This window comes from Rhinoderma darwinii, unplaced genomic scaffold (genome assembly GCF_050947455.1).
Source record: "Rhinoderma darwinii isolate aRhiDar2 unplaced genomic scaffold, aRhiDar2.hap1 Scaffold_4580, whole genome shotgun sequence".
Taxonomy (NCBI): Eukaryota; Metazoa; Chordata; class Amphibia; order Anura; family Rhinodermatidae; genus Rhinoderma; species Rhinoderma darwinii.
The window spans coordinates 40,299-64,402 of record NW_027463987.1 but is presented as its reverse complement, the minus strand read 5'-3'; the positions used below and the strand labels follow the sequence as shown (position 1 = coordinate 64,402).

General features: G+C 42.4%; 2 long non-coding RNA genes across 2 annotated transcripts; both read left to right on the top strand.

Moving 5' to 3' along the window:
• The first annotated feature begins 18,674 nt into the window (after positions 1 to 18,674).
• LOC142718063 (uncharacterized) lies at positions 18,675 to 20,819 on the top strand. Its single transcript, XR_012872206.1, has 4 exons — positions 18,675 to 18,800; positions 19,707 to 19,834; positions 20,485 to 20,551; positions 20,753 to 20,819. It is a non-coding gene; the product is annotated as an uncharacterized LOC142718063 (long non-coding RNA).
• An 874-nt stretch (positions 20,820 to 21,693) lies between these two features.
• LOC142718064 (uncharacterized) lies at positions 21,694 to 22,981 on the top strand. Its single transcript, XR_012872207.1, has 3 exons — positions 21,694 to 21,820; positions 22,656 to 22,722; positions 22,925 to 22,981. It is a non-coding gene; the product is annotated as an uncharacterized LOC142718064 (long non-coding RNA).
• The last annotated feature ends 1,123 nt before the right edge of the window (positions 22,982 to 24,104 follow it).

Here is a 24,104-nt window from a genome sequence, read left to right as displayed (position 1 = left end):
GTGACTGGGTAGTGTGTGTTTGCGTTGGACCATGTGTGTGTCTTGGGGGGGGGGGTATAAGCGTGCGGCTACATACCAGACAATACACTCCATTATAAAAAATAATAAAGTAATAAACAGATTATTATAATATGACATTTCTCAGTCAGAGTAAATCACAAAAAATATGGTATTTATTTAACATGAACAATCTGGGGAACTTGGACGATGGACTGGATCGGCTTTAACCGGCTGAATACAGAAGAAAACTTTCCGCCTTCTTACGACAACTTCTGTTTTATGACTTGCGGCAGCTTCAATATTATTATACTTGTTTTACATTTGTGTTTGTCTTTAGTCTAATTCCATTGCACTGATTTCTGTGATTTGTAATGTATTTGTTGTCATTTATTATTCCTGTTTTTTATATATTTTTGTTATTTTAGAATGGGCTGTCTGTGTAATACATGGAAATGCCGGGTCCTCCAGAGGTGGAGAATCTCTTTGTAGCTGCTCTCTGCTCCGGCCTATAGATGAGAGTCCTGAAAGGGGGACCCCACTATTACCTCTGTATTCCCTAAAAAACCCCAAATCCTAATTCCTCTCTGGTTTCCATGTCTAGTATATTCTGTCCGGAGGAACAGATTCATTCATTGCTATTGATTTTTAATGTTGCAAGACAATACGGCTTTGACAAATGAGACTCGTAAACTTTATTACCGGTCGTATAATGTAAGAGAAATATTTTTCCTGAGAGATGAAATTTACCCGGCTCTGCAGTCAGTGTCAGGCAGGATTTATATCACTGATGATGAATATTCATAATGAATAAGGGATAAAAAGACAATGTACAGCATGGTAGCATGTGGTGTGTGTGTGTGTGTGGTGTGTGTGGTGTGTGTGGTGTATGTTGTGTGTGTGGTGTGTGTGGTGTATGTTGTGTGTGTGGTGTGTGTGGTGTATGTTGTGTGTGTGGTGTATGTGGTGTATGTGTTGTGTGTGTGGTGTGTGTGGTGTATGTGGTGTATGTGGTGTGTGTGGTGTGTGTGGTGTGTGTGATGTGTGTGGTGTGTGTGGTGCATGTGGTGTGTATTGTGTGTGTGGTGTGTGTGGTGTGTGTGATGTGTGTGGTGTATGTGGTGTATGTTGTTTGTGTGGTGTATGTGGTGTGTGTGGTGTGTGTGGTGTGTGTGGTGCGTGTGGTGCGTGTGGTGTGTGTGTGGTGTGTGGTGTGTGTGGTGTATGTGGTGTATGTGGTGTGTGGTGTGTGTGGTGTATGTGGTGTGTGTGGTGTGTGTGGTGCGTGTGGTGCGTGTGTTGCGTGGTGCGTGTGGTGCGTGTGGTGCGTGTGATGCGTGTGGTGCGTGTGGTGCGTGTGGTGCGTGTGGTGCGTGGTGTGTGTGGTGTGTGTGGTGCGTGTGGTGCGTGTGGTGCGTGTGGTGCGTGTGGTGTGTGTGGTGCGTGTGGTGCGTGTGGTGCGTGTGGTGTGTGTGGTGCGTGTGGTGCGTGTGGTGCGTGTGGTGCGTGGTGTGTGTGGTGCGTGTGGTGCGTGTGATGCGTGTGGTGTGTGTGATGCGTGTGGTGCGTGTGGTGCGTGTGGTGTGTGACAGGGAATAGATCTTAAAATGTGTAAAAGCAACAGGGCATCCTTGTCCAGGTCCCGATACTATAAAGCAGTAGTCCCCAAACATTGGCTATCCAGATGTGCCAAGACTACGACTCCCAGCATTGTGTGAGCTCAGCTGAAACATATGTTCTACTTATATAAAAGTCAGATTTTTTCTACAATTCTTTTTTTCTGGGGCATCTATTTTGTCTCCCTCTGTAGAAACTGCCCTACAGATCTGACTGTAATTGACCAAACAAAACTAAGCCACATAGCTAAGCCCATCCTCTTTGGCACTAAAGTCAAAATATGGAGATAACTGTGGTATGAAAGGCTCCGGCCTCTCTGTCTCGTTTTTAGAAAATTTGAGTTCTTAATTTTGTTTTTTGCCATCTTTTCCAGGTTTTAAAGGGGTTGTCGTTTTTTATTCTGATGACCTATCCACAGGATAAGTCATAAGTATATGATGGGTGGGGGTCCGACACCTGGACCCCGCGGCTATTCCTGCTGCCTCTGTGTACCGGATGTTATGCAGTTGCCAGTGTCGGAAGCAGTTGGCTCTGGATACCGCAGCTCCGCTGCTATACTGTGATCAAATGCATTCAGAGGGTTAACTTCAAGCTCCCGGACCCCAATGTAAAATCTGTAACAGGGACCTCATCTACCATGTGCCATTTATAATACTGGTGTCTTCTTATATGGCAGAGGAGTCTTTGGGCCTCCTCAGGCACTAGGGGTTGGTGCCACTGCTACCGCTGCACCCCTATAGCTCTGCACGTGAAGGGGGGAGTTATTACGTTTCTCTATTTCAGGGCTTTTCAAACTTTTTCTACTCGGCCTCACCGACCAGAACATGGTGATCCCAGGACCTCATGACCCATGGTCATAGTTTGCAGTGAGGGGGGTAGGTATTGTGCTTGTCTTTGGGAATTGACCTTCCTTAAATTTTAATTTTCTTTAATTGTAAATCTGAACGTAGTAAATCTGTTTATACAGAGCTGAACACATGACATGACTCATCCTCCTCTCCATCCTTCCCTGTTTCTTTCCAGGATGTAACTCATTAGTTTTAACAGAGTCAAAGTGAATGAAGTAATTATACAATGACCTAGAAGATGTCCCCCGGAGACCAGCGCGTACCCGTCCTGTTGTATTTTATTCACTTTGTTCTCAGTGTTTAATTTCTATATTATTTATGAGGAAGATTCGCCACAGAACATTCTTGATGACAAATGTTACTATTTTTAGATCTGTACTTGGCAATATGGCAAATTGGGCTTGGCCCCCCCTATTAGACCTACATCTATCAGACATTTATGGCATATCCTGTGGATATGCCATAACTGTCTAAGGTGGGAATACCCCTTTAAATATTTTTATGGCATAAAGTACTGTCCCTTTAAGACAAGCATATTAAAGTCTGTTATTGTAGAAGTTATTATATATATCGTCACACAAGCAAGAACTATTTACTGTAAATACGGACGGCAAGTAGAGAATTATCCTCATTTACATAATGGTTTGTTGACTCTGCATTATTTTCGGATTTCATGGATGTGGTTTATTTGTGTCTTTAATGTGATGATCTGGATGAAGTGTTCAGCTGAGCAGTGAAATTAGAGGACGGGGGAACTGTCCCTTGGGGTAAGACCTGTGGGGGCAGAATTTATGATTTTCTAGGTAAATAATAGAAGACCCCGCAGCTGCGCTGTATAACGTGTGCTCGGTAGAGTAGAGATATGAGACAAAGTGGTGATCATGGGGCAAGTATTTGTCTTTACGTCCTGTCAGTCACCCTGCAGTGTCCCGGTACAGTCTCCCAGCTGCTGTATGTAAGTGGTCGGGTGGCTGAGGAGTTCTCTCTATGTAATCCCTGTGTATTTGCTGGGGACCAGGAGTTCCAAGTGTGTAACAATATGCATTTCCTTTTATCTGCTGCAAATCTCATGTATACCTAAAGGTGATGTCGTGCAAGGGTTAATATATTCTCACTTTGTACAGGAGCAAAATAGATGGTCACATGCTTCTACTCGAAGCCAATCCGCTAGCTCTGTGGGAGGAGTTAGAAGTTCCAGAGGGCAGAACCAGCAGAAACCGGTTTAGAGTAGGAGACATGTGTGAGGTCGGCCATGAGGTGAAGCGGACAGACCTGCTGTCTGGTGATTCTGCCAACTTTAGCTCAGGCTGGACTAGGCCACACATGTCCAGTTCCCTATCTAGAAGCTTCTAAGCCTGGCGCTGCCAGTGAACTCCCCGGTATCCGGTTGTCAGGGCCTTCATCCGTTTTCCAGCTTTGGAGCGTCCGCGGTGTTCCACAGTGCCGTGAAATAATAAGACAAATCCAAAGCTGTTCCAGTCCACACCGGGAGGGAACGTTTCTCTGTGCCAGAGAAGATAACGCTGTACAAGAGCTTCTCTGCAACGCGTTATGCCTTTAATGGTTCCGCCAGCGTGCGCACTTTCCGGCTATGAAGTTGAGATCCGTTTTGCTGTACGTTCCACAGGAGGGTATCGTGCCAGCGCCAAACCATGAGTAAAAGCCTCTCAAGAAACCATCCACAGTGAGCAAAGATGTGAAGGCCCTGCCCTCGGGAGATTCCATAATATTGGACTGTGTCCGTCGCCCATTTCAACCGCGAGTTCTCCTCATCATCCCAGCCACTATTCAAGCTAGAGACAATTCTACCATCTCAGGGAATGGTGACCAAGTATTTCACACCTCTTTGCCAGTCTGTGTACCACTCCTCTTCTCCTGCACATGACTGTATGTGCCATTAATCTGCACAGACCTCATCAGTAAAGTTTACCATCTTGTTATAACCAAGTTGGTGTCTCTTTACTGCAGACTTGCACCTTGACAAAAGCTGTGTGGGTTCAGAGGTAGAGACGCAGGGGGCGGCCACGCCACCCGTGACATCAATCTGATATCTGCAGGACCACAAGTCCCAGCCAGCCCTGCTGCCACTCATGCACCATCTGGTCTCCCTCTGCATACCGCAGACACACACCCCAAAAATTGTTAAAAGGGTTCTCCCGGGTATGGCAGTGCCATATATGTGGAAGAAAACTGCTGTTCGGGCACACTGTAGGGTTCAGAAGGGAGGGAGCGCCATTTGGCTTTTGGAGAGCGGATTTGCTTGGTAGTAGTTATGTTTGGAGTATTGCTGGTGTTTCCTTTTATAATGTGGGGGTACATGTAAGCTGTGCAGAGTATATCAGGGGCATTGTCAGGGGGTATAATAATGGGGTAAAAAAGCTGTAAAATAATCCATAGATGTGTGTTACGCTGTGAAGCAATCCTTTCTGCACAGGCCGGTATCGCACTGATATATGTATTTTCTTATCCCCTTTTGGTCCACACTCAGCACCTTTGCAGTTTGGGGAGTTTTGCTGGGAAAGTGCTGTCCTGGTATAATACGGGCGCCCTCGCTTCCAGCGGATATGTTTGGGCCTCCCCTTCCTGGTTCCCTAATTTTAGGGCCTTGATAAATCGCCTCTTGAAACAGAAGAAATGTTCCCCTCTGATCTGCACAACTGCATATTTTTTCTTTCCCGGCTTATTGGAGCCTTAACTGATTTAATTTTTTCATAGACGTAGTGGTATGAGGGCTGTTATTTTGCGGGACGAGCTGTAGTTATTATTGGTACCATTTTGGGTTACATGTGACTTTTTTATCACTTTTTATCCTATTTTTTGAGAGGCCAGGTGACCAAAAGAACTGCAATTCTTAAATAGTTTTCTTTTAGGTTTTTTTTATACAGCGTTCACCATGCATTATAAATTACATGTTACCTTTAATCTGCGAGTCAGTCCGATTCCGGCGATACCAAATTTATAGAACTTTTTTATGTTTTACAACTTTTTGCACAATAAAATTACTTTTATAAATAGAATGTGTTTTTTCTGTCGCCACGTTGTGAGAATCATAAAGTTTTAACTTTTTCTTTGACGGAGCTGTATGAGGGCTTGTTTTTTGTTTTTTTTTACACTTGAAGGTCCAACTGTCTGATTGTTTTTTTTTTAATACATTAGACTACTGTAATGACGGGGTAGGGAGACAGACAGGTGAGCCCTAATCTACCCGCCACTCAGTCCCTGCCTACATGCACGGCCCGTCCTAGGCGACGGCGTACAATTGGGCGACAGTCCCTACGCTCAATAAGTGTACGACAGACAAACAGACAAGGGTACACAGAAGCTAAGGGAAATGGGGCAGTTGCCCACGGCAACACCGTGAGCAACAGGAGTAGTGAACGAGCCGAGTCAAACCAGGAGTGTACGAGGTACCAAACGCAGAGCAGGAGCGTAGTCAGTAAAGCCAGGGTCAATATGAAGCAAGGTCAATAATAACAGCAGGAGCAGCAGAGCCAGGAAACAAGACAGAATCATAGGCAGAGGACAAGCAGGAAATGAAGGTATAAATAGACAGAGGGCGGGAGCTAGAACCGTCTGGCCAGGCTGTGATAGGTTCTCCCACTCCTGAGCCTACCAGCCTGAGTGGTAGCAGATCGAGTCACTCTATCAGACCTAGGAGCAGGTGTAGACTGATTAATCACGGGCGTCGACACAGAAGCTGTGTCTGGCAGAACCTTTACAACTACCTATGTAGTGCAATGTATTAGATCTGTCAGTCATTTACTGACAGCAAGCTGATTAGGCTTCGCCTCCCAGCGGGGCCTAATCTGCTTCCGTAATGGCAGAGCAGGAGGCCATTGCTAGGCTTCCTGTTGCCATAGCAGCAGAAACCCTGATTGCATGGCAGGGCTAGCGATCAGCTAGCAAACTCTAAAATGCAGCCATCGCTTCCGATTGCTGCATCTAAGGGGTTAGTGGCAGGAATCGGAGCTAGCTCCGGTTCCTGCCGTTACAGGTGGATGTCAGCTGTAACATACAGCTGACATCCACCGCTGATGACGCCGGATCAGCTGCTGAGAAGCCTCCATCTTGCCTTTGACTACGGAAGCCTTTCAGGAGCCTGGAAAACGTCCGTGCTAGGTATATCGGGAGGCCAGTATTAGGCCTCCGGTTGCCATTGCTGCCACGGGAAACCCTGGCAATTTCATTGCTGGGGTTCCGATGGGGTGCAAACAACTTAAATGCAGCAATCGCGTTTGACCGCTGCATTTAAGGGTTTAATGGCAGGGATCAAAGCTAATTTCGGTCCCAGCCATTACAGCCGAATATCAGCTGTAAGATACTGCTGAATTCCGGCGATGATGGCACGGACTCAGCTTCTGAGCCGGTGCCATGCATATGTCGTATGGATACTGCAAAATGCGGGAAGCAGTAGCTTACCATGACATATCCATCCAGCAAATGTCGGGAAAGGGTTAATTGTATTGAGCAGCAATACGTCTCCCATACTGTACCAAAACTACCAAAAACGCAAATCGCACCCATCTGTGTTGGTGTCAAACCCTGGCCGTAACCTTTTAGCCACATCAAATGCTGTCATATGTGGTCTTGTCTTTCAAGATGATAACTACTTATATCCACTTTAGACAGTCAGATGAATGAACATGTCACTGCCTCCCACAAGATCAGCACACTCCTCTCCTGCTTCTTGGATCTGTCCAATGATCTGATTGGCTACAGAGTGCTCTATCTCCGCCCACTTCAAAACACTGTAAATACTAAAGAAAATAAACAAAAATTTAATTGAAAACTACAGAATGTCACGCAATCAAAGCACAATACACAGAAATGAGTATAAAAAACATGTTAATAACGATTCCAAAAACAAAATCTTTAATGTTTCATGAAAACTGATCAAACATTTGGACAATTTACATGACATATGCGAGAAAAAATAGCTAAGAGCAGGTGATTTATTTCATATTTAATCTTAGGAAACGTCGGTCACTTTAAGATTGTCATGACTACTAGCCAAGCTTCTGGATGGTCCTGGTTTTGATACAGAGCCAATCTCATTTCTCTGTCTGCGTCCTATCAGGGCCAAGGGTGGAGTTTTTGAATCTGTTCAGTTTTCTCATTGTTACTTGTGATTTCTTGTGTTTGCATGTTTCTGATCAAGCTCCTGTATCACCTTGACTGTTTGGACTCTTTGAACTGGTCCTTGGCTTTGTCTTTGGATTTTCCCTCTGCTCACTGATTTGGACATTCTGCTCTCGGCTGGTTTTGACCTCTGCAAGTCCTGGTATTCTTCTGTTTTGGGATTTGGACTTTTAGTATCTCCTTGTTGTGAACTCCGCTTGCTGTTTACCCTCTATCTGTCTGGTTTCCGTTCTGGCATTGCCTGCATTGCACCTCCTGCCCAACACCATATTCTGTAGAAGCAACCTGGGTTCTATGCAGCCAAATCCAACCTGCCTTGAGGTGGGCTCTGGTGAAGACCATAGAGTAGCCTTAGACTATGCTGACCAGGGTGGTGATGGACTTGAGGTAGCTGATTTACCTGCACACTTGATCCAGACAGTCTCCAGCTGCCTTTGGGGAATTGCTCGTATAGCAATTCCATAAACTTGCACTCTGGGGATTTTCTCAAGTAGTGATTCCTTGACATTTAACCTCCCTCGGAAAGGAGAGGCCGTCTCAGTGCCAGGATAAATGGAGACCAGAAGACAAGACACGACTCAAAAAGAAAGGATCCTTCTGTGTGACACCAAGTTTCATTAGAATTCCAGACAATTACTATCCCCAGAAATGATCCCAAACCTCTCATGGATCATATAGGAAAATATCGATCAAATCCTAAAGAATAACACGGTGCAAACCGCACTCCCACTTACAGTATATATAATATGGAACTCTACCGATTCAGTATGCAGTGATATATTGTATCTTTTTATATTACTCGTCATCCTTACACCATGTAAGGATTTCATATCCGTGTGCATCATAGGAAAGTCGCCATCACAGCGAACAATATTGTGGCCAGTCACGTAGAGAGGGATACGGACACTATGGTGAAGAAAACGAATGGGACGGCTTTGGATATGTTCTATGCAGAGGGAAATTTATGTATCAATTTCTTTCGGTTATAATATCTTTCCCACAGCGTTACCTTAAGGCCTCCTTCACACACAGAAAATCTCTGTCATATTAAACTGCACCAAAACACTTCTAAAAACACCAGCGTTATTAAAATGAAACATGCATTTTTAAGGCATTTTTAGTGGCGTGTTTATGTGGTGTCATTTTGTATGTGCTTTTTTTTCTGGCATTTTTGAAGTTCTATTTAGAAGTCTATGGAAAAAACGCCTGAAAAAAACGTTATACTGTGTGTGAATCCAGCCTGAAGAGGGTTGTCTGGGATTAGGGAAAGAAACCCCCCCCCCGCGCTCCCCAAAACAAACAGCGTGAAGCGAGTAGCGATGACTGGGTGAGGTCTGCAGGAAATGTGCATGTGAGGGCAGGTTCACACCGCAGATGTTTAGGCTGAAAATACGAGGCTGAGATTAAAAGAAGAGACTCTGATTCCGGCCGTTTTTTAGAGCTGATGTTCCAATCATTTTTGAGCGTATTTTGAGGAGATTTTTCAGAGAATTTTTTAAAGTGTCACAGGAAAAGGGAGAAATCAGCTTCTAAAATGCTTCCGAAAGGGACATGTCCCTTCTTTTTTATAAAGCGTATTTTTACTTGTTTAATAATTCAGCAGCAAAAATATCCGCCTCATATGAGCTGTGCGTTGTATTTCCTATTTATATTAGTGGTAAGCGGTTTGCAGGCGCATTTCTAGTGTATTTCGGAGCGTAACACGAGCATTTTACACTCTGAGATCCGCCTGAAGATGCGCCGTGTGAACACGTCCTTTATGTGTAAGCTGGGAATACTCCTTTAAGACCCATTTACACCTAAATTATTCTTGTTACAAATGTTATAAATGCACAAAAAGATCAATGTTAAATAATAGCAAATAGATTTTGTATCCATAAAAATTCCCAATGTGGCGGCATCTTCAAATAGAATGACCTCCTGTGCCCGCACAATCACCGTGACGTGACTGTACATCATGTGGCCTTATGTAAGACAATCCATGGTGTCCAGTTATGTCATGGGGGCTTAATGGGTTAATGTTATGGCTGAACGGTGTATAATCATCAAGGGCATAATAATAGGGGTTACAGAGGTAAAAGTCTCCCCGGGGGCCGGTGTCTGAGGGGCCCAAAAGAAGACACTAATATTATAAATGGCGCACAGTCTATAAAGATAGTCGCCTATTGGTCAGTGTCTGTAGCGTCCGGAATAAAGAGAAAACGTCATTTCAAAACGAGGTTGTAATGACGAGACGACACTTCAAAGACAGAGGTGACAGTTTTACACACAGATCCAATTTATAGAAGTGACACTAATGATATAATTCTTCTGCAATGTGTCCCCTTCTATGTACAGATGTGGAGATCTTTAACTTGACTTCTAACGCATTAAATACACAGCGGCAAGAAACTTTCATTTCACTTTTTCAATGGTTTTCAATGACTTAAGTGACAAGTTATCAGAGTCAGGATAAGGATGACTACATCTGTACATGACTCCAAACACACAAGAAGTTCCTCCGCTCACCAGGCCGCCCGTGTGTCCAATAAACTCTCGGTGCGCGGATAATATTCTGGTAACTTTGTGGAGCATTAAAAAGGTGAAAATCCAGAACTCAAACTAAATTATATAAAATGAATCCTTTATTAGTAAAACAGTTTCTATCCGTCCAGTAAGAGCTCACACGTGTCATACATTACATGTTCTTAGTCGTAGCCCCTATAATAACACATGTATCCTCCATGTATATAAAACAGCAGTCCCATGTAACGCCTATATCCAGTGTATACACAGACAGTCTATCCATCCAGTAACAGCTCACACGCGTCATACATTACATGTTCTTAGTCGTAGCCCCTATAATAACACATGTATCTTCCATGTATATAAAACAGCAGTCCCATGTAACGCCTATATCCAGTGTATACACAGACAGTCTATCCGTCCAGTAACAGCTCACACGTGTCATACATTACATGTTCTTAGTCGTAGCCCCTATAATAACACATGTATCTTCCATGTATATAAAACAGCAGTCCCATGTAACGCCTATATCCAGTGTATACACAGACAGTCTATCCATCCAGTAACAGCTCACACGTGTCATACATTACATGTTCTTAGTCGTAGCCCCTATAATTACACATGTATCCTCCATGTATATAAAACAGCAGTCCCATGTAACGCCTATATCCAGTGTATACACAGACAGTCTATCCATCCAGTAACAGCTCACACGTGTCATACATTACATGTTCTTAGTCGTAGCCCCTATAATAACACATGTATCCTCCATGTATATAAAACAGCAGTCCCATGTAGCGCCTATATCCAGTGTATACACAGACAGTCTATCCGTCCAGTAACAGCTCACACGTGTCATACATTACATGTTCTTAGTCGTAGCCCCTATAATTACACATGTATCCTCCATGTATATAAAACAGCAGTCCCATGTAACGCCTATATCCAGTGTATACACAGACAGTCTATCCATCCAGTAACAGCTCACACGTGTCATACATTACATGTTCTTAGTCGTAGCCCTTATAATAACACATGTATCCTCCATGTATATAAAACAGCAGTCCCATGTAACGCCTATATCCAGTGTATACACAGACCGTCTATCCATCCAGTAACAGCTCACACGTGTCATACATTACATGTTCTTAGTCGTAGCCCCTATAATTACACATGTATCTTCCATGTATATAAAACAGCAGTCCCATGTAACGCCTATATCCAGTGTATACACAGACAGTCTATCCATCCAGTAACAGCTCACACGTGTCATACATTACATGTTCTTAGTCGTAGCCCCTATAATTACACATGTATCCTCCATGTATATAAAACAGCAGTCCCATGTAACGCCTATATCCAGTGTATACACAGACAGTCTATCCATCCAGTAACAGCTCACACGTGTCATACATTACATGTTCTTAGTCGTAGCCCCTATAATAACACATGTATCCTCCATGTATATAAAACAGCAGTCCCATGTAACGCCTATATCCAGTGTATACACAGACCGTCTATCCATCCAGTAACAGCTCACACATGTCATACATTACATGTTCTTAGTCGTAGCCCCTATAATTACACATGTATCTTCCATGTATATAAAACAGCAGTCCCATGTAACGCCTATATCCAGTGTATACACAGACAGTCTATCCATCCAGTAACAGCTCACACGTGTCATACATTACATGTTCTTAGTCGTAGCCCCTATAATAACACATGTATCCTCCATGTATATAAAACAGCAGTCCCATGTAACGCCTATATCCAGTGTATACACAGACAGTCTATCCAGGCAGGAGGAGCTAATCGATGATGTAACAGATACTGCAGCCGTTTATGATGTCACTGATGATGTCATAGACAGTACTAGTCGCTGGGTTCTATGTGCAGCTGTATTACACTCACTTTACACTTGATATTTGATCAGTGTGTTTCCTACAGATCACGATTTTTGGGCTTTTTCTACAATTTTTGGAATAACATCTGGACCAGGACTGTGATTGACTGTGTGATTGACAGGTAAGATGCAGCATTGTATTATTTATCAGCTATAATGTCAGTGTTATTAATTATACATGTTACTGGATACATGAAATATCTACGCTCTAGAATTCTCAGATAAGACCAGATTCACACTGGACATTCCTGCAGCAATTTATAACCAGCATCTCACCACAACTATATGATTGTAGAAGGAATTATTTCTGATAATTGCCGGAGTTGTTTTTTTAGAGAAACAGTTCAAGTTCCAGTAAAATGTTTCTATGAACAGAAGTAAAAACTGAACATGAGGATTTTACATTCAGATTTCAATGTTACATATTTTCCCCATTAAAGTTACAACTTACTATTTCCTGAAAATTGCAGCAGTCAGTAATGTGTGAATAGAAATGTGAATTCTCAAGTATTTTCTAGAACAGACATGTCAGGAGAGACGTCAGATCCTCTATAATTTTATATGTATGTTCTGTCCTTTGTATAAAATCTCTTATTTACCTTTTAAAGGGAATTTCCATGACTTTATTATTGATGGTCTGTACTTAGGATAGTCCATCAATATCAGATCGGTGGAGATCTGACTCTCACCATCCCCATGATCAGCTGAGTAAAGGGGCCGCACCACCCTGGTCAGCCCCATGTCCTCTTCATTGTTTACCAGGAAAGCTCCATGCATTTGGTAGTGGCTGTGCTCAGTATTGCAGCTCAGCTCAGAGAGCTGCAGTACCAGGCACAGCCACTACAAAATATACGGTGCTATGCCTGGTAAGCAATAAAGGGGCCCCTCATTCAGCTGATTAGTTGGGGTGCTGGGAGTCGGACCCTCATTGATCTGATATTGATGCCATTTGTCAAGGCTTGGCCATCAGTATCAAAGTCCTGGAAAGTCCCTTCAATGTTCATGTTCCACATTTGCCAGATTACAGACTATGTTCACTATAGAATACGATGAGGTCACAACCACCACATCCTCCACCAAATAACTCTGTCATGGAGAATGATGCTGAGATATTTATTATAGACATTAATATATGAAGACTAATATAAAGCTCTATAGTAAGAAAAATTATATTTATCTATCTATCTATCTATCTATCTATCTATCTATCTATCTATCTATCTATCTATCTATCTATCTACCCCATATCTATCTATCTATCTATCTATCTATCTATCTATCTATCTATCTATCTATCTATCTATCTATCTATCTATCTATCTCATATCTATCTATCCATCCATCTATCTACCATCTATCTATCTATCTATCTATCTATCTATCTATCTATCTATCTATCTATCTATCTATCTATCTATCTATCTATCTATCTATCTATCTATCTATCTATCTATCTATGTATCTATCTATCTATCTGTCTTTCTCTCTCTCCCTCTCCCTCTCCCTCTCTCTCTCTCTCTCTCTCTCTCTCTCTCTCTATCTATCTATCTATCTATCTTATATACTCTTTGGCATATTTAAGGGTCCGGGTATTCTAGAACTTACCTAAAACATAAAATATTTGAGTACAAAACTGAAATTTCTCTTAAGCTTTATTCATGAACTCAGAGAGAGAATATGTGATGCTGAAAGTAACGACTCCCCGACAACAGTTCCCACTTTTACATATGGCTGATTCCGTTCCTTCATGTGATTTGGGTAGATAGGTAACTTCTAATACTTGGAGCCAGTCATAGTTATCAGAGTATAAATGGGAAACCAAGTATCTGACCTGTGTGGAGTAAGGAAGGATGCTACAGTCCTCCTATAGTCCATTCAGGTGGTTCTGTGACTGCGGTACAAGGTAGAGAACTTCTTTAACATGTAAATTATGTTTCCACTTTGGTGTAACTTCTGTTAACATGACAACTACTCTTGTATCTATCCTGTGATTAGAGGTTTTATATTATTTCTTGGATTTTGTCTGAACAGATCCCTGGATTTGGACCAGAACTGCTGCTGCCGGGGAAGCCTCCTGAATACAGCGCTCAGGCTTGATCTAGCTTTATTTTAATTTACCTTTCATGTCTACAGATGTGTCTTTCCTTAAGGCTCTGTTCACATCTGCGTTGGAGTCCCGTTCTAACGTTCTGTCAGACACAAACTGACACCGACGGAAACCGGAGGTTTTTGCTTCCATCGCCATTTATTTCAATGGTGACAGAGCCGATGCCCGTGGTTTCCATTTGTGTCCGTTGTGCACCGGACCCGTCACTTTGACTACGCTATTGCTTCCGGCAAAACAACGGGTCCAGTGCACGAAAGAGGCAAACGGAAACCTCAGGAACCGGCTCCGTCACCATTGAAATCAATCGTGATGGAAGCAGAAACCTCTGGTTTCCGTCAGTGTCAGTTTGTGTCTGCTCAGGGTCCCGTTTTGACGGAAATCTCAGATGGAAAGTTAGAACGGGACCCCAACGCAGATGTGAACAGAGCCTAACTTAACCCTAAGGCTGGATTCACACGAGCATGTTCGGTCCGTAAAGGACGGAACGCATTTCGGCGCAAGTCCCGGACCGAACAAAGTGCAGGGAGCCGGGCTCCTAGCATCATAGTTATGTACGACACTAGGAGTCCCTGCCTCTCCGTGGAACTACTGTCCCGTACTGAAAACATGATTACAGTACGAGACAGTTGTCCCGCAGCGAGGCAGGGACTCCTAGCGTCGTACATAACTATGATACTAGGAGCCCGGCTCCCTGCAGTGTGTCCAGGACTTGCGGCCGAAATACGTTCCGTCCTTTATGGACCGAACATGCTCGTGTGAATCCAGCCTAAATCTGACATATCCTGAGATGTATGACGCGAGATGTTACACAAAGTATACCCCCGACATATGCCGTCCCTCAGTCTCCGTCACACATATATTCCCGTGTTAATAGAATTGTATACATTTAACATACTGTACACGTTTCTTACTGGATGGCGGTGACGGACGCCTCTGATATATGTCATGTGTTGGTCATCTATAGACTCCATTGTTAAATAGTGTATATGTGTAATGTATAAGTTTATAAGTGTAACTTCTGGTAGTAGAGAAAATGGGAGGAGTCCACCAGCTCACCTGTGCAGGTAATTTGCCTTGCCTGTAGCGCTCGGGTCCTCGTGTCGGCACACGTACTGGATAGACAAGAAAAACAGAGGAAAAGGATCCAGCGCTGAGACCATATGAGTCTATTAAACATGGAAACTTCTTCCAAGTTTTATTGGACAAACGAAGTTAAAAATAGGATAGTCAGTGTATCTTTGGTATCCGTGGTTCATTGGGATGAATAAGCAGGTGCCTACGCGTTTCAGACGCGGTCTGCGTCCTTAATCATGGCTTTCCGTGAGAACTCTGTCAAATGTCAATGGATTTTGTATCCGGTCAAGCAGGTGAATTTGATTGCGGTCCACACAGATTACTTTGCTGGAACGCTTCGCCATTATTTAGTTCTGACGGCTGATCTGATAGATATGAAGTCCAGGAATCGGGAGCGGCTAATTCAGGTATAGTATTTCTTGTCTTCATTTTGTTTTGAATTTACAAGTACTTTAGATTGTGCCGCAGCCTTTAATTGTTGGTTCATGAAGGTGACATGAATATGGCCAGAGTTCAATTGACTAATAAACAGATTGGGTTAAAATGTACACCAGGATCCCCCACCATATAGCACTGTTAGCACTAAAACATCATTTGTCCATACATAGCACCTATGCTGAGAAGTTACAGGCATTTATCCTGGAGGCAGTGATGTTTCTAATGTCACACAATTTTTTTCTATTTGACAGCAATTTTTATTTACAAATGAAAGGCGTCTCCATGGGAGCCAAATTTCCCCCTCCCTAGCTAACTTAGTGATGGCGTGGTGGGAAGAAATATCGATTTTTTCAATAAACAATCCTTTTGCAGGTAATATCAACTGGTATGGAAGGTACATAGACGACCTCCTATTTATTTGGGAAGGGGACACCTCAGACATCCCACACTTCATAACTTTCCTAACTTCAAATACATCAAATCTTGGATTCACCCACACATGGAACAAAGACAACATCACATTTTTGGATCTCGAGTTGATGGGAAAAGCAGGAACTCGAATCTGCACTAAAACATTCCGAAAACCTCTGAGTGGAAATACCATACTACATGCATCAAGCAACCACCCCAAGCACACAATCCAATCCACCCCAATCGGAGAAATGAGCCGAGCAAAACGTAATTGCAGTTCAGAAGTCTACTACGAAGTGGAACAAAAACAAATTCATACAAGATTACACAGTAGAGGATATCCCAATTGGTCCTTGAAAAAGGCGCAAATGTAATTCATAAACAATCTAGAGACATCCTACTGTTTAAAGAAAACCTACACACAGCATCGGATTCAAACAAACCAACTCTGGTCCTGCAACAAAACAATCAGTACAACGATATAAAAAAGATCATAAATAAACGTTTACCCATGCTGATGGAAGATGACAGTTTGGAAGACATCCTCAAAGACGGGTGTAGAATTGTAGCCCGGAAAGCATCGTCTCTAGGTAGCTTCCTTTCACCATCCTTCTTCAATTCTAAAATAACTAAAACCACCTGGCTGGAACAGAAAGGCTTTTACAAATGTGGGAACAACCCATGTAAAGTCTGCCTCTTTGCACTTCCAAAAAAACTGTTCCACGATACAAATAATACAAACGTCTTCACCATTAATAATTACACCAACTGCAATACAGAATCAGTAATCTACATTATTGAATGCACCCAGTGTAACCTCAAATACATAGGATGCACCAACCGTAAATTTAAAACAAGAATGCTAGAACATCTAGGATACATACGTAATCCGAATATTGTCAACATCTCAAATGTCGCTAAACATTTTATCCATCAACACAACAGATTGACCAACTATTTCAAATGCTATGTCATTGAAAAAATTCATACTCCAAAAAGAGGGGGAGATATTATACATAAGACACGTACAAGAGAGGCATATTGGATTTTTAGGTTACAAAAGAGGAAGGAATTGATGTTCCATTATTGATTTTTGGAATTTTTGACTATAATACACAAGAAAGTGATAACAGTTAATTCAAACTAATCATTCTAGCATCGCTGTCTAGATAATGCAAGGAACTAAAATAACAAATTCAAGCTTACCAACGGGAATAAACACATAACTGCATTATCTTTCCCCCCCAAACATTACTAACACAAATAACTAAAAATACATTAATAAATTAATTTTATAATTCGAGCATCATAAATATATAATACACATACGCAATGTATGCCGATAAAATTATTATCATTACAACAAATGAGTTTATCATTAAATTCATATTATACAAGTTCAATACCATTAGTACATAAACCAATACATTACAATGTCCTAAAATGAGAGATCGCTATTATATGCACGAACGTGCACAAGAAAAACACATCAGACTTCCAGACAATAAATATGGGTGCATAATGATCCCTAAAAGGAATAAGGAGCCAACGTTTTTCCTGTATCGATCAAAATATATAACAAGTTGAGAATAATTGAATGCAAACAATATCATCCAAGTCCTATCTTCCAAATCAATGGCAATAGCTAAATGAACCAATTCAAGGCAATTAACGGGAATCAACAAAACATAAATATTTAAGTAAATAGCAATATGATTGGCCGCCAGAACACATGATAGAATTAGAAAAACGTAATGATATAACGCCAAACAAACGTGTTTGTCATTAAATTCTCATCATTCAAGTAGAAAACGACAAGTTGTGTTAATATCAAAATCCATAGAAATATTACCAGGAAGAAACACCCCATCAAAGCAAAATAAAAAACAATAAAATATACAATAGGGGTATAACATCATCAAAATGACATGAACCATAATACGTGTTCAGGACATTCCCCAGTTAAGAAGTAAACAAATAAACCAACTAATAATACCAAAAATAATTAAAAAACGATATATACAAAACACATCCTACTAACATCTTAAACATTTTTGATATCTCCAGCAACAACGCAACACGTTTTTATCTAACACTTTTCTCACATAGATGTATTTGAACCCAATCCGTCTATTAGTCAATTGAACTCTGGCCATATTCATGTCACCTTCATGAACCAACAATTAAAGGCTGCGGCACAATCTAAAGTACTTGTAAATTCCAAACAAAATGACGACAAGAAATACTATACCTGAATTAGCCGCTCCCGATTCCTGGACTTCATATCTATCAGATCAGCCGTCAGAACTAAATAATGGCGAAGCGTTCCAGCAAAGTAATCTGTGTGGACCGCAATCAAATTCACCTGCTTGACCGGATATAAAATCCATTGACATTTGACAGAGTTCTCACGGAAAGCCATGATTAAGGAGGCAGAGCGCGTCTGAAACGCGTAGGCACCTGCTTATTCATCCCAATGAACCACGGATACCAAAGATACACGGACTATCCTATTTTTAACTTCGTTTGTCCAATAAAACTTGGAAGAAGTTTCCATTTTTTATAGACTCATATTGTCTCAGCGCTGGATCCTTTTCCTCTCTTTTTCTTGTGTAACTTCTGGTAACATGACAACTATTCTTGTATCTATCCTGTGATCAGAGGTTTTGTATTTTTTTCTTAGATCTTATCTGAACAGATCCCTTGATTAGTCCCAGAACTGCTGCTGCCGGGACAGTGTCCTGAATACAGCGCTCAGGTATTGATCTCTCTTTCCTGTAATTTACCTTTCCTGCATATTACTCATACACGTCCCAAATTATCAGGTCAGAAAACAGACGTCACTGTTGTGTATGACTGAAGCCATTCCTCCATGTCACATAGGGAGATAGATCCCTGACACGTGGCGGCCGTCATAGTTATCATCAACACTCTTATTCTACTGACACCAAGAAGTTCACCAGTCACATAATCTTACTCCTGGATATAGAGCCGGACATAGAAGACAGGGGTCCTCATAGCGAAGATCAAACCGGGCCCTCCATTATGGGGCCCCAATGTAGCTACTGAGGACAGACGGGCGTGATGTTTGTTTACCTCTCCATTCCCTTCCCATGACCTTTGGGACAATTCTCCACCGCTTTTCTGCTGCCAATGTAGTTCCTCTGGAGAGCGGAGTCCTGCGCAGGTTGTCACCACCCAGCCGCAAAGAGGAGAGGACCAACTCCATTACCTGCTATATAGTGACCCCAAATCCACTGCTGCCTAAATCTATAACTGACAAATTGTATTTCCCATGAAGTGTAATCTTATATTATAATAATTAATTACAATTAAGCTCCAATCCCAGGGAGGATGTATTATCTCTTCTATGTATATAATACTGGTCATATGTTCTGGACTTGTCTGTTCCTATTATAAGTAAATAATTGTATTTCCCATAAAATTATAATACTGGAGCATCTCTTCTTAGCACTCTGCATATTGCCATTCCTCTATAATTCCTCCTGGAAATATTTACATATGGGGCATACAATATCTCTTGTCTATAGGCCGTGTCCCTAAACATTATGAAACTGTCAGCACTCATTGTATAGTATCAGACCATGGCATTGAGAAAAGGGAATAGCATCACCCAGCTGTCAATTTCTTCTTATATTTCCAGGAGTAATAAAAAAGTAACAGCCCAATGAAGATCTCTGTGATGGTCTCAGGTCCAGGTGTAGGGGGGCGGCTCAAAAAATAAGGAGAGCGCCCAACTACTGCCCAGCATATAAAGTAGGAGAGTCCAAGGTAAGTGCCGAATATTTCTTTACCTCTACACACGTTATATCACATATTTACTGGCTGGAGGGTTTATAGCAATAATGGAGATTCTCTCCAAGAGCCCAATTTCAGTTTTCTCACATTGTCCCTCAGAAAACAAGGTTGTTCTTCCTAATATTCCTCGCTTCAATGCTGGGGGTGGTAGATGGAAGAATAGAAAAAAATGTCCCTAACAAAATGTAGTGACCGCTTATTACTGACAAGCTACAAACCTGTAATATATTAGGATCAGAGACCAAGAGCCTGGAAACCCGGTGTGGTGAACTATGGCATCCAGACTAAGCTGCCACCCAAACTTATATATTGTCAGGTAACCCGGTGCATGCCCAGAATATTCATTACATGTGTCAGGATTCCTCCAGGTGATGGCAGAATTGGGGATTTGTTCAGGTTGTGACCCGCTTATGCCAGTCATGGACACCAGGGCCTGTGTGTGACTACAACCTCTTCACCCCTATAGTTATGTTCCCTGGGTCTACGTTACATTACAAAATGTGTTCAATGTCTGACTCGCCCTGTGATAGGAAATGACACGTGTGACAGTAAATATATTATTATACATTCTAGATATGGGGTTATTTTATGTATATGCAGTAAACCCATTATGTATATTACAGACATATAAGACATGTGAATATGCGGCCCCAGTGACAGCCGACATGCTAGAAGATCCACCGTATATATGTAAGTATTATAGAAAATAACAACCTATAGAAATCCTATAATGTGATGTCATCCAGAATGTTCCTATAGAGACACATGACAAGCGAGGCTGCGGGAACAAATTCCCCAATGTTGTCAATAGGCTGAACATATATTTGTTGATATGATGGCCCATACTAAGCTCACCTCATAATATCTGCACAATTTACATTTTCATTCCAGAATACCTTGTGATCGGCTGCCTGCTGCCAGGGGGACTCTCTGAAGTCATATTTCATCTATATGAGGTATGTCCATCATTAGTTACTATATATAGGGATAGGGATCGTGTAGGTAATGGGTTTCTATGTGTAATATGAAGATGGTCACATGACTGGCGGTGCCATGTAGTCTAGGGGGGACAGGTAAGGGCACAATAGGGGGTGGTAGATGGAAGAATAGAAAAAAATTGCTTGGCCCCAATGTAACTGCACAGATCTCACATATGGTACGTCCGCCCCTGATTTATGTGAGAAAGTCATATGGGAGAAGCCCCCTGACCGGCTAAATACCTAGGCCAAATGGGCAAACATCTTGTAATAGCCACTGATTCCACGTCATGTAACTGCTGAGGGGTTGTATTATATAATATTGTATATTGTAATGTCATGGTGAAGGAAAGGTACAGGGATCAGGAGTCATCTCTACTACTTGGTGTCTCAGCGCTGGGCACTTGTGCAGTGTGTCCCAGACATGGACCCCAAACTTTGCTGGCAGTCAGGGGAGACACTGCTTACCTTACTGTTATCATTACTACAAGTAATAAAAGCGGGCGGCCGAGAGCGGACCTGTCCATGCCGCCTGTCACTCTGACGTCCACAGCGTTTATCTGCCGCATTGTAGGGGGAGGGGTGGCAGGACTCCTAATAAAGTGTCTGTGTGAATATTTGTATGAACCCCCTGAGAAACCCCATAATAGTTACTGTTGTGATGTAATAAGAATATAGTTCATTATAATAACTCACTGATAAGAGACACATTGTAGAAGCATAAAAATGAGATAATATATAATACACCTAAAGCTATAAAATACAATGTTGGGGACTGGTCTCGGTTCTACATGAAAATGTTTCCATTGATTGGGATTTCTCCTAATACTTTGTCTTTCTTACTCCTGGTATTAATTCCTCATAAGAGCTGATGAGAACCACACGTCCCAGGAGGGCAGATCACAGAATAAGCAGAGCCCTCCACCTCACCATCACATAACGTCCTACATTCAGCCGGACGTATTCAGTAGGAGAGTCCAAGGTCGGTGTATTTTATTTCCTGCATCTCTATACGATCGCACAGGGCGCATTACTGGCCCATCCTGAAGGGGGCGCCACCACCATAGATGTCCTGAGCCCCCACAGCTTGTACTCCCGATCCAGCACTTGTGGACCAAACCTGTGGAAAGACAGAAAGATAGATTTCATAGTCTAATGACTAGATGACGTTATTGGGCGCTGTATCATTATATTAATGGGCCACTACATAAAGCATCATAAGGGGGGAGGGCGTCCATAGAAGGTACAGCACAGGGCACCAATCAACCTGAGGCCGGCCCTGGATGTGACATAATAGCTGCAGCAGTGACAGCCGTCCACACTGACATGACCGCTGTGGCCTAGTAACCAAAGACATCAGAATCACCAGCGCAGGAGCCGCAGGGTATATGGAGGATGAGTAGTGACTGTCTGTTATTTATAGACATATGCGGCTTATACTCAAGTTTTAAAACTGTCAGAAAAAATCTTTAATAAATATTTTCTCTGGTATCTAAATCCAGAAACGTAATTTACCATTTTCTACCCTCTCTACTCCAGTCCAAAAGACTAAACAAGAAATAAATTAGATGTATTTTATTAAGGATACGATTATATAGGAGAATAACTATAAGCTCCTGGGCCCTCACACAACATCTATACCAGCGCCATCCAATTGTCATGTGCCGTTATACTGCTGGCGTTATTTCTGTGGCAGAGGGGCTATTGGACTCGCCCTGTGATAGGAAATGACATGTGTGACAGTAAATATATTATTATACATTATAGATATGGGGTTATTTTATGTATATGCAGTAAACCCATTATGTATATTACAGACATATAAGACATGTGAATATGCGGCCCCAGTGACAGCCGACATGCTAGAAGATCCACCGTATATATGTAAGTATTATAGAAAATAACAACCTATAGAAATCCTATAATGTGATGTCATCCGGAATGTTCCTATAGAGACACATGACAAGCGAGGCTGCGGGAACAAATTCCCCAATGTTGTCAATAGGCTGAACATATATTTGTTGATATGATGGCCCATACTAAGCTCACCTCATAATATCTGCACAATTTACATTTTCTGTTCCAGATATTGTTGTGATCGGCTGCCTGCTGCCAGGGGGACTCTCTGAAGTAATATTTCATCTATATGAGGTATGTCCATCATTAGTTACTATATACAGTACCCACCAGTAGCTCTCTACACTGAAAGAGTGACGAGAGGGCAAAATGTCAACACAAGGATAGTAGAGGGGAACTTTGGATACTTTGGTAGGAATAGGCATAGTGAAAGTTAGGGGTTTCTTTGCCTAAAATTCTGGCCACATGGCCCGGTTTGGGCCTGAACGTAGGTGTAAGGTAATTGGGTGAGGAGATTGGGGGTAGTGTAGGGGGATTTTAGGCAGAGCTGCCCTGCCAAGAACATTTGGGACACGTCAAGACCTGGTAAAATTATCTACAAGGGCTTCAGGGAGGTAGCGTGGGAACTACGGTGGCGGTAGTTGCTGCAGTTCCTTGCAGCGGGCACATTAATGCGTTCGATCTCACGGCGCCACAGACTGGAAGTTCGATAGGCCTAATCTAGGACTACTATTTTAGTGTGAAACTTGAGGCGGCCGTACCAATATGATGCAGTAGACAAGGACTTGAGTGAGTTGCATTACCCACTTATGGTCTGCAGGCATAGGTGACAATGGATACTGGCAAAATCTTTTTATATTTACAGGACTCAAGCGGAAAGCAGTGGAAGGGTCCAGGATATCGCCACCTATAGAACTCCCACAACACATGCAGCACAGGGACCTGGACTTGGGGTGTAATGGACTGTTTAGATGTGGTGGCTAAAAGTAAGTGTCCTTGCATCGTGGAAGCATGGCAGCTATCCTCAATGGTGTCAGCATAGAATTTTTTTTAGGGAATATCACATGATGATGGGGCAAGTGCCAGGGCCCTTGCACAGCGTTCCTGGGTGGGTGAGGGCAGCATGATCCCAGGAGGGACTCATAATCCGAACATGGGGCCAAAATGTTTACTACACAAGGAGGGTGCTGGCACGATGTTTGTAATTACAGGAGCAACTTGTCTGGACGTAAAGAGCAGCAGAGAAGGCAAGTCACTATGGGGACCACCGGAAGGACAAGATGTCAATATGACTAAAAGTGAAGCAATGTAGGAAGAAGATAACAGCAACTGTTGAGTCTGATTCTGATCTGTCAGATGATTATGAGTGGTCTGATGTTGAGGTTAGAAGGGGTGATGGCCAAGCTGTT